Raw genomic sequence first — 10,041 nt, 5'->3', positions numbered from 1 at the left:
ACATCCCCATGTCAGAATGATGAGATCTGATTGGTTCACCGAATCTTGATAAAATATTGTATCCCGCCTTGGAGGGGAATAAATTTCTCAGCGGGGGAATAAATCTCTTATACACCACAGGCAATTCAGGCTGCATGTGGATTTCTGAGAGGTAGAATAAATCCCTTATACCCTGCTTCAAAGCAAAATGGTGCACCCTTTTTCCGAGTCCATGGAAGTCACGTGACATAGCGCAAGCTAACCTCAGCTCAATGGCATAGCTGTTTTCTATCAATTTTAATTTGTTTGAATTCTTTTACAATGTCATATTAAAACATGTCGGTAAGATAAATTTGTTGTAGCAAGATCACAAGGGGGTACGTGGGGTTTTATGCATTCTCCTGTTGGGTTTTATGACACTCGCCTCTGGTTCATGGTTTCAAACCTAACATTGGACTCATAAAACCCATGTGCCCCTTGTGATCCTGATACAACTTATAATATTATCTAACAAAAGTAGGGTTACTCTTTGGTCGGACAAAGTGTAAGAAATACTCCAACTTAACGCTATCTATAGAGCCTAGGCTTCGGCATTATGGCTACCAAATTCTACCAGTTCACCTCTGCATTTCATGTATTTGCATCATGAAAATGACCTCACAGCTGTAACATGAAGTCTTGTTATCTGCTGGTTATCGTGTGTAGACAGACTCAAATGTATGTGTGGAAATGAAGCTGCATCAATATCGTGATTAGGCCAGGCTTTTTCGGCGGGTCCGTAATCCGAAAAATATTAAATGCCTGGCCTTACCTTCTTGTTGTGTGACAGTGACAGGCTGGAATGTTTCCATCGGTGGTTACTCATGTAGGCTTAAAAAGATTAAAGAATTGGTCCTCAGGCATTGGCTTTTGAAAATATAGTGCGGGCGTTGTTGCTGTTTTGCTTGTTCAAACTAGTATGTAACCAAATTAACAGTTGTGTACCATCAACCTTGGAAAGGGCCTCCCAACCTAAACAAGCATACCAACTCCTATTACCACAGGGTTAGAAACTAACAGTTTTTGTCCACTAGTCCTTATAATGATAACATATAGCAAAACCCTTAAAACGGGCTAATTTCTACTAGTCTTTAGGATACCTTTACTATTGGGCAGTTTGGTAAGGACTACAGGACTAGTGCCAATTTCTAATGCTGTTACCGCCGTGACCATAACACGAGATACACAGTAAAGGAGTGCTCGTGGAAAGGGAAGTAACTGCATGTTATGTTGGATCGCATTGTTTTTAAGTATTTTTATTTTATTTATTTATTTTTTAAGTGGAAATGAAAAAAAAATGTACGGCAGACTTTAGGCAGATGCAGGCGGTGCTTGAGAACCAAGATTTTTTTTTTAGCCTTAGTTCTTTTGATGCAGTATTGTGCAGTCGAGAAATTATTGTAAATTGTTTCACTGCATGTTCATATGAAACAGATGTTGGAGAAAACTGATTACACATGAATCAAGTGCAATTCTCTTTTACCTCTCTCAAACTTGCATTTGTAATTTGAAAAGCATTATCCTGTAGGTTTTTCTAGCAGTTACAAAATATACTTGCTTTTACAAATTGATTTGATTGTATATATTTGTATGTGTGTATAGGTATATACTCACCGCCAAAAGAACCGCGTGCCATAGAAACATGTAGAGAAGTATGTACGTTAAGAAGAGATGTTTCCAATGAGTACCACTTTATGACCAAAGTAACAATCAGTCAAGTGTTACCACAGAGTTATCACGATATGCTGCACATGATTTCCAAGTTTTACACGCTAATACAAATGGTGCATCTTGAGGCAGGGATCTATGACATCACACGTGATGTGTTCATGAGCGTCGGTTCACAGAACATATCTGAAATCTCTTGAATATGAATAAGCCCTTATATACTGACTAACATGTATGGCATTCAAGTTTCTTTTGTTGGTGAGTATTTCAGCATCCATGACTACCACAATGGTTATACATGTACAGGCTTGGCTTGAAATTGTGCAGTACATTTTTCCAGTACTGCTGTAGTATTCTTGCCACATGTCTTCCGCCAAAATCTTTCAACTCCACTACTCTGAAGCTGTATGGAGTTTTGTTAGAGACAGAGTATGTAAGTATGTGTCTTAAGCAAAAGGCATGGCAAGATGGTAGGCTGAGAGCCATGTGAGTTGTGGATAGACAAGTTAATGTTTTATTGTGTGAATCTGTGACTTTTGCCACTAGTCCGAAATCAGAGTCTTGTAGAATTTTGTCTAGTAAGCTCAGCTAATAATACTGGTCTATGTAGTATCTACTGAAATTGGTGCTCTCAGGCAAGTTTGGGCTGGTAGTAGACACAAACGTTTTCCACAAACTGGTTATGTTTCATGAAAAAAGACAGGTCCTTTTTGAGTGAGTGAGCGAGTTGGTTTAACGCCGCTTTTAACACTACATGTATTCCAGTTATATCACGGCGTGTCAGCTTAATGTGGGAGGAAAGCCCGAAGTGATGCAAGTCTCAGACGTTTACTACTTCGGTTAAACCCACAAGCACAGTTATAGTGCTGACAAACCTAGAAACATAATCGGGGCGAACGCGGGATTCGAACCCACAATCATAGGTTTCTGGCGTGCCCAAGGGACGCAACTCTTGCACAGCGAATCACGACGCCTTAGACGACTGGGCCACCCGTGCCACCAGGTCCTTTTTTAGAGTGTCCAGTAGTAGTGAGGGTGTTCAATTGTACTGAAGGTGTTCAATGTAGGACTGGGACGGGTACTCGGGCCGGGTGGGTCCTGAGTAGGACCCGGGTACCCACAGGACTACCTGGACCCGTGGTTAGTCACGTGATATATTGTTTAATGACAAAAACTTATTGAAGCTCAGTGGTTACACTACAAGTCGCTATTGTTCGCATTTCTTTCTGACGATGCACACATTCCTTTTGACTTGTGAATGTTTGAGTAAAGATAAAGCTTCAGTCAACTTCAGTGAACGCATGATCTGATTGTTTGATACATGTATCTAAATAGTTTTAGTCAGGGCTGCGGTAAATCAATTACCAATCAGAATTTTGTTCCCTACTCTTGAGACTTGCAGTGGGTACCCGGGTAGGGTCGGGTAATAGGGGGTCGGGTTACCGGGTAGTAAATTTGGACTCGTCCCAGCTCTATTCAATAGTATTAATGCTGTCCAGTAGTTTAGAGGGTGTCCAGGGTGACCTGGCAGAATGGTGTTGTCTGTGTAAGAACCTTTTGAGTCCACTAGCCCAAACATGGCTCTAAAAATCCTTATCACTAAATTTTAGTGTTGTTATGGACAATATTTTGCTGAGCTTACTAGACTGAACAGAACAGAATTTGACTAGACGCAGGCTTCTAATGAGTGGCCAAAGTCGCAGACTTTGATGATTTATTCTAATAAAGCAGGCTTCCATTCCTTGTGATATTCCTAGTGCCAAAGTCAGCTGTTGAAGCTGTGACAGTGTAAGCCATGTACAATCGTCTTTATACCTCCATGGCAGAATGATGAGATCTGATTGGTCCATGTGATCTTGATAAAATACTGTGTAACCCGCCTTGGAGGGTAATAAATCTGTTATACCCCGCCACAAGCAAGTCAGGCTGCACATGGATTTCTGAGAGGCAGAATAAATCCCTTATACACTGCTTCGAAGCAAAAAGCCACACGCTTCTTCCGAGTCAATGAAGTCACAAGACCTATCACAAGTTAACCTCAGCTCAATCAAACAGCTGTTTTCTATCAATTTTGAATTTGTGTTAATTCTTTTACAATGTTACAACATTAAAACATGTTGGTAAGATAAATTTGTTGTAGCAGGATCACAAGGGATACATGTTTTTGGTTTATTCGTCCCTTGTTAGGTTTCACAACACTAGCCCCCGGCTCATGGTATAAAACCAAACGGGGATACATAAAACCCGATGTACCCATCGTGATCCTGCTTCAACTTATAGTGACCAAGCAGAATATTACCAGTGCATGTCCTGGTACAGTGTCAGTGTTTGAAATCAAGCGAGGTTCCAGGGTTCCTTGAGGTTTGCTCCTGTAGTAATTGAATCTAAGGACCCCTAACCTGCAGTCTTAGCAGATGGGCAATGGCAAGACCCTTTGACATTCATGCTTCAAAACAAATAGGCCACGCCCACTACCGGACTACTGTTCCATTATTGGCTGTTAATAGAATGGGCTGGGCTTGTTTTGCATGAAGTTATTATTGTTGACTTATTTATTTATGTTGAAGAACAGACTTCAATATGTTTTTGCGTTTATGGAGGTCACTTGTTGAATTGCCTCATAATTATGTGCTTACGATGTATGCTTACCCATGGAAGTTAGTCTGTGTGAGTGTTTATGTATTTGAAATTTAGTTAGTTTATGATGCATCATGATATTAAAGCATTAAACTGTCTACCTCTTGCTATGGACAACATGCCATCACATGTACTGGTACCCTTGAAGATCCGGGTTAGAACTGATCTTCTGTTCAGCAACCCACACTTGTCGTAAGAGACGTCTAACAGGATCAGGTGGTCAGGCTCGCTGACTTGGTTGATGCATGTCATCGTATCCCAATTGCGTTGATCGATGCTAATGATGTCAGTCACTGGATTGTCTGGTCCAGATTATTTACAGACCTCCGTCATATAGCTGGAATATTGCAGAGTGAGGTGTTAAACAACACACAAACAAACAAACAAACAATCTGGCCTTGAAAAATATGCTCTTTATATTTTATACATTGCAAAATTATGTTAGCCCACCTCCTATTTTAGAATTCCTTGATCCGTTCTTGAAATTTACAATTAAAGGGAGCCATCAAGTGATACCAAAAGGTTGGAAGTCCTAAAGTCATGTGACCTGCTCATGGCATGCTATGACCTATGGGTAGAAAACGTGAACACTGTTAAGATTAAGCAGCACTTGCGATAAGCACTCAATGGCTACCTGTAAAGCTCCGCATTAATTATCCCCCATGCAATCTTGCCAATATTTAGGAAGCAATCCTTTTGCAACAGACCTTTGCCCTGTTCAGTAGTGTGATTTTACATCGAGGAATGCCATATGTATGATATTACCATAGAGTGTAATAACCTTTCAGCTTTGCACATGTGTATTTTTGTAATAGTATTTCTCTGTCTTGATTAGTCAGTTGAAGGAATATGATGTCAATTTGCACTGCATACTGGGGATGTCACGATATGATATGTAATGTGATACTTAATTCGTGGAAATTTTGCATACCATATTCGACATAATAAGCGCCCCACTCTAATAAGCGCCCCTGGCGATATTTGCTAATATATTGGCTAGTGAACAATCCCAATTCCTTCCGATTGATCAATGTACACAAGACTTATTTATTTGTGTATAATACGCACTTGTATGTTATTTGAACCCTTAATTAGTTGCTATTATATGACAAACTTTTCTTTTGTATCATTTCAGGCTGTCAGCATAAACCACGAAATTTACGATCTTTCAACTGTTTTTTATTTTCACCAAAATTTAATTCGAATAAGAGCCCCCCTATTTCTAATTTTGAGAGCGCCCTGGTGCTTATTACGTCGAATATGGTATATTTATAAATTTCATAGGGCATCAACACTATTAAAAAGGCTTGAAACTTCCTGAATATCTGGTCTCATATTTGAAACAAAAATGTTTCATTTTAATCAATAATTTATTTCAGAATACAACTGGTGTGGCAACTAAGCATTTTCTATTTTTGAATACAATAATCCCCTGTTTGTGAAATACCTCAGACGCACACCCAAAATAATTAACCAAATATGAATGAATAGGTCCATGCGTGAAACGATACAGAATAAAAATATGAATCGATACAATTAGGTGTGTATTGTGTACCATATGTTTGAGAATATAGGTGTATTGGTGAATCGTGACATCCCCAATGCATTCAATACAAGAATGACACTACTATTCACTGTTCATGACGTCACAAATTGGAGTTACTTCAGTGCGGAATATTTGTAGTAGGGCTGGGATGGCTAACCTGGGTCAGGCGGGTCATGAGGAGGACCCGGATACCCACAGAACTACCCGGACCCGTGGTTAGTCACGTGATATATTGTTTTATGACAAAAGACCACTATAGCTCAGTTGTTACACTACAAGTTGCTAATGTTTGCATTTCTTCTGACGATGCACTCATTCCTTCATCTTCCTGAGGGGGGGGCACAGGTGGCCCAGTTGTCTAAGGCGCTGCGATTCACTGTGCAGAGTTGCGTCCCTTGGGCACGCCAGAAACCTATGATTGTGGGTTCGAATCCCGGTTCGCCCCGATTATGTTTCTAGGTTTGTCAGCACCATACCCGTGCTCGTAGGTTTCACTAAAGTGGTAAACGTCTTAGACCTGCATCTCTTGGGGCTTTCCTCCTACATTAAGCTGACACGCCATGATATAACTGGAATAATGTTAAAAGCGGTGTTAAACCCAACTCACTCACTCACTCACTCACTCACTCACTCACTCACTCATCTTCCTGAGGCAAGGGAGTTAACTGACTATGAAATTCCACTTTCCAACCTTGCTGAACTAGGCTGGCATTATGGAGTTATATTTTGGCTGGACTAACGAGTCTATGCATAGTTCAATCTTAATCACGTAACAAAACCGACTTCCAGTGTGTAAAATGCTGTGCACATTTCGGTTGATTGCAGGATTTGCAAAGCCTGTGTGCCACCAGCTCGGCATCAACAGATATTTTCAAAATCTTTTCATGTTTTTTTATCAAGGTACTCAAATAATTTGATGCACTTCACGAAGTTAGACCGTTTTATTACAATATAGATTTTAATTGATAATCAATAGATTTTTAATTCAAATCAGACAGTGTTGACTTTTTTTCGAAGCAAATGCAAGTGATATGAGAGGTGGAATCTGATTGGTCAATAGGAGGGTAATAGAAGGGACATAACTTAATCAACACAGGTGGCACTATGATCGAGCCCAGAAATTCCAGCCTGGTTCGGCAAGGGTGGAAACTGGACTCTTAAAGTCAGTTAACTCCCTTGCTTCAGGAAGATGACATTCATTTTGACTTGTATGTGTTTGAGTAAAGATAAAAATTCAGTCAATTCCAGTGTATGCATGATCTGATCGTTTGATACGCGTGTCTAAAGTGATTTTTGCCAGGGCTGCGGTAATACAATTCGCAATCAGACATTTTGTTCCCAACTCTTGAGACCTACAGTGTGTTATGAGGTTGGGTACCCAGGTATTAAAAATTCTCCAGCCCTAATTTGTAGGGTTTTGCAGTCTCTGACTTTTGCCACTATTCTGAAGCCAGAGTCTCATAAAACTCTGTTCGGCCAAGTGAGCACAGCTAATAGTCCACATAATTCAATAGTTCTAATGAAAATTATCCAAGTTTGGGCAGGTAGTCTTAAGAGTTTTTGGCAATCTGTTTTTATATATCTTTCTTCATTTTCTCTCTTTAAATGACCATGATTAACTATAGTAATGACTGATCTGGTGTATTGAATTCTTTAGGGTAGTATATAGAATTATCTCCTCCAAACTCTGAATTACAGACTGTGAAGGACTGATGTAATCCCAGGCAGTTGAGCTTTAACCTGCATGGAGCCTAAAATGCAAATTTATTTCAGCCTCCAGATTGGATTTGCATGAATGTATGTCCGATGTCATGTTGGGCCCGATCTGAATCACCTTTATATAGACTTTGCCATGTTAATCATTCTCTGCTAACCAAAATATGTATATTCTCTGTACATAAACTTATATTTACTGTTAACCAATGTTTGATAAAATGTCCCAGATATGGCCTGTGTGTTCTCTTCTTTTATTTAATCTCCTTGGCAGAAGGGGGCGGTAGGGTAGTCAGGTGGCTAAGGCGTTGGCTCGTCATGCTAATGGGTAAAATGTGTGAAACCAATTTCACATGTGTGAGTAAATTGTAATGGTCCAGGAATATCATGGCAGGGTCACCAGAATGGGCTTTATGATTGTACCCAAGCCTTAAATATAGGACTTCAGCTTGACGAGGCAAACATCTCAACAAGTGAACTCTTATTTCAAGAACTGGGCAGAGTTGGGGGGGGGGGACACCAGAAATAGGCTTCACACATTGTACCCATGTGGGGAATTTAACACGGGTCTTCAGCGTGACAAGCAAACGTTTTAACCACCAGGCTACCCGACCACCACCCCCGACTCTGAACATCAGCCGGTAAAACTCAATAACGTCTATGTGGACTCCATGAAGCGTGAAGATCCGGGTCAGAACAGGTCTTCAGCAACCCATGCTCATGTCAATCACTGGATTGTCTGGTCCAGATTCAATTATTTATAGACCAACATTTAGCTGAGTGCGGCGTTAAACAGTCAAACCGTCGATCCTTGACTGTCGATTGTGTTGTTTCTTGCCAGTCAGCAACATCAAAGCTATCACAACAGCCTTTCCCCAGTTGGGGATTCCAGGTTAGAAATAACATGGGTCCAATCAACCTATGTGGACCCATAAAGCTCCGGGGAAGAATAGGTCTTCAGCAACCCATGCTTGTTGTAAGAGGCGACTTACGGGATCGGGTGGTCAGACTCGCTGACTTGGTTGATGCATGTCATCAATCCCAATTGCATAGATCAATGCTCATGATGTCAATCACTGGATTGTCTGGTTCAGACTCGATTACTTACAGACCGCCATCGTATAGCTGGAATATTGCTTAGTGCGGCATTAAACAGACAGACAGATCAACCTATGCTTGTCATACCAGGTGAAAGTTGGGTGGTCAGGTTGATTGCGTGTCATTGTATCCCGTGTCGTACATTCCTCATATCAATCACTGGATTGTCTGGTCCACAAGCATGGTGTTACAGCTGAAATATTGCTGAGTGTGGCATTGAACATAAAACAACACAAACCAAAAAATTCAACAAAACACCAGCCGTTTCGAATGGTTTTAATTTATCATTCTCTGAAAGAACATGACATTTTCACTATATACAAAAATACTGGAATTTAATGTTAATTTGTATATGTACAACCTATATACATTGAATATTACATGCACACAAACATGTGACAAGTATCAATAACTGCTGATTTGCTTCCTAAATACCAGATGTGGTAGCTCTGATTGTTTAGTGGTTTTCTGCGCAACAGTAGCTTTTGAGAACAGCCAATGGCAGCTCCCATCGTTTGGTGGTTCTCTGCACAACAGTAGCTTTTGAGAACAGCCAACGACAGCTCCCATCGTTTGGGGGTTCTCTGTACAACAGTAGCTTTTGAGAACAGCCAATGACATCTCCCATTGTTTGGGGGTTCTCTGCACAACAGTAGCTATTGAGAACAGCCAACGACAGGTCCCATCGTTTGGTGGTTCTCTGCACAACAGTAGCTTTTGAGAACAGCCAACGACAGCTCCCATCGTTTGGTGGTTCTCTGCACAACAGTAGCTTTTGAGAACAGCCAACGACAGCTCCCATCGTTTGGGAGTTCTCTGTACAACAGTAGCTTTTGAGAACAGCCAATGACATCTCCCATTGTTTGGGGGTTCTCTGCACAACAGTAGCTATTGAGAACAGCCAACGACAGGTCCCATCGTTTGGGGGTTCTCCGCACAACAGTAGCTTTTGAGAACAGCCAATAGTAGCTTTTGAGAACAGCCAGCCAACAGCAGCTACCATGACAAGCTCCCTCTGATATTGTCAAACGAACATCAAGTAACATGTAGAAGTGTCAGAACCAGCACCTAGTTATCCTCTCTGATTAGCTAACAGCATTCTAATTGTAACACAATCAAACCTCAGAGATGAGTTTCCAGTTTCAATCTGATAAATAAAAAGGTTATAATCCAATACCCATACAAGCATACGTCTTAGCTTTGGTGGTTACGATGCTGCTTGGCGACAACTAATTGTGTGTGATTGACAGTGATGAGGACGTCTGTTTAAAATATGAACATTTTAGCTAGCGTGACTGAAGCCAAAATACAGGATTTATGGCAGAGATGTAATAGAGGTAGAGATTTCGTAAGAATTAAAA

This window comes from Haliotis cracherodii, unplaced genomic scaffold, assembly GCF_022045235.1.
Source record: "Haliotis cracherodii isolate W230 unplaced genomic scaffold, xgHalCrac1.p SCAF_14, whole genome shotgun sequence".
NCBI classification, from domain to species: domain Eukaryota; kingdom Metazoa; phylum Mollusca; class Gastropoda; order Lepetellida; family Haliotidae; genus Haliotis; species Haliotis cracherodii.
The sequence above is the reverse complement of the archived record's forward strand: the minus strand, read 5'-3'. Positions refer to the sequence as shown.